Below are 1843 nucleotides of genomic sequence, written 5' to 3' on the forward strand. Positions count from 1 at the left end.
ATTAATATATTATCTAAAAGGATGATGATATTTGGAGAATATTACTTTGCATGATAATATTCTAAAAGCTTTTCCATTGGTAGATATATACGATTATATCTACTTTCTCCGCGGTCCAGTTAGCGCTGGACGCACGCAAAGAGAATGACAGATAAGACTTAACTACATGTTTGTATTAGATTATAATTAAGTTAGTATTAAGCAGATAGACAAGAAGAACTTAATTATTTTAAAACAGTTCTCAAATAACCCTCTTTAGAGCAAGTGTTTTAAAAGAGAGTCTCCCTCTGCACGTACTAGTGTACATGAAGTGACGTGAGGCACCACTCGCACGGAGGCGGTGCGAAGTGGACTTGTACTGAAGCAGTACAAGTCAGTAGTGCCCCGTTACACATTCTGCATGGCAATGGCTTTGGCGGTGTCGTCTGCTTCATTAAGAGAAGGTTAACATGTACTGGACGGGTCTTCCATAAGCTAAAGTTGGACAGCGTGACGATAAAGTGGCAGTTTGAGAGCTGTAATGTGCTTTTGTTAGCAGAGGATGTAGACGTTTAGGTGGAAAAGAGGCCGTGGTCATGTATCACATATGTGTTGTATAGGAGTGGTTCGGAAGGCGCTTCAAGTGGTGTCCCGTTCAGGATATACTGCGCAGTAAGATGCATAATCTTAATATAATGGAAGTGTTTATCAATAGTATGGAATACATGTGAGGAGAGGGTGGGGGTGGGGTAGTGCCTGGATAGCAACTCCTTATAATTATCACAATATAAAAGATGTTATTAACAAATCTACGTTTAAATTACTATGGCAAGGTGTCCATAATCCAGTGAATAGTGCTCTTCTGTGCAATATTAATATAAAAAGGGTCGTCCATTTGCCTTTGTGAAAGCTTAACGAACCTTATTTGAGTGACGCGAGCTAAGGGTAATATTTATAGTAGTAGTCTTTCAAAATTGTCGCAGCAATACCTTTGCATTATGACTCCACTTGTCGCTAGACGCACCGTCATCCTCGTTGGAGGGATGTCGCGCTCAACATATTTGAGCCTATGACCCTCTAGCGACTGGCGACGAATAAATTTATTCGACGCCCGACAGTACACTAGGGCTCTAAGTGACAATTTTTTGTCACGTTTAACTTCAAGGTGATGAGTAATACCTTATCGCCAGGTGCCGAGACACATAATGGTTGTGTGTCTGGAGCAACTTTAGTCAAGAGATTTGCGAATTCTCTTGAGGTTGCTGGATCAGTAGGGCGTTGCGCCCCTACTGACCCCAGCCGTTGTTTTGCGGTCCGCCTCGCTGTTGCTATTTCGCAACAACGTCGGACCCGCGACTGTTGCCCTTGTTGGCATTCGGTTCAAATTTACGTTCAGTACCTCTCGGTACGGGGGCGTGGGGCACTACACTCATAAGCGTAGTGTCCAAACTTTTGACAGCGATTACATTTCTGCAATCGCTTCTTGTTCGAAAAGCGAGGTTTCTCGCTTTCGACATAATAGAGGTCCATAGGTTCTGGACCTCCAAGCTCGTGTCGTCTTGGAGGACGATATGATGACGAACCAGCTTAAGCCTGTCTCAAGCTAAAGTCCTCCTGTTCCGATACGGATATTGCTTCGTCAAGCGTATCCATTCCAAACGGAGCATGTGGGTCTTTACAGGACCATCTGCAAGGCCTTGCATCCGTAATCAACGTGTGTTAATGAACTGGGTTGTTCGTGATACAACTCGCTAAGAGTCGTATGTGCTGAGCATAAGTGTGAATATCACGCTTGCCTTGTTTGAGTTTTAGAAGCTCTGATCGAACTCTGAACTCAGCCCTTGGCGGTTCAAACGTCTCTTTG

This window comes from Bremia lactucae, linkage group LG10, assembly GCF_004359215.1.
Source record: "Bremia lactucae strain SF5 linkage group LG10, whole genome shotgun sequence".
Classification (NCBI taxonomy): Eukaryota; Oomycota; class Peronosporomycetes; order Peronosporales; family Peronosporaceae; genus Bremia; species Bremia lactucae.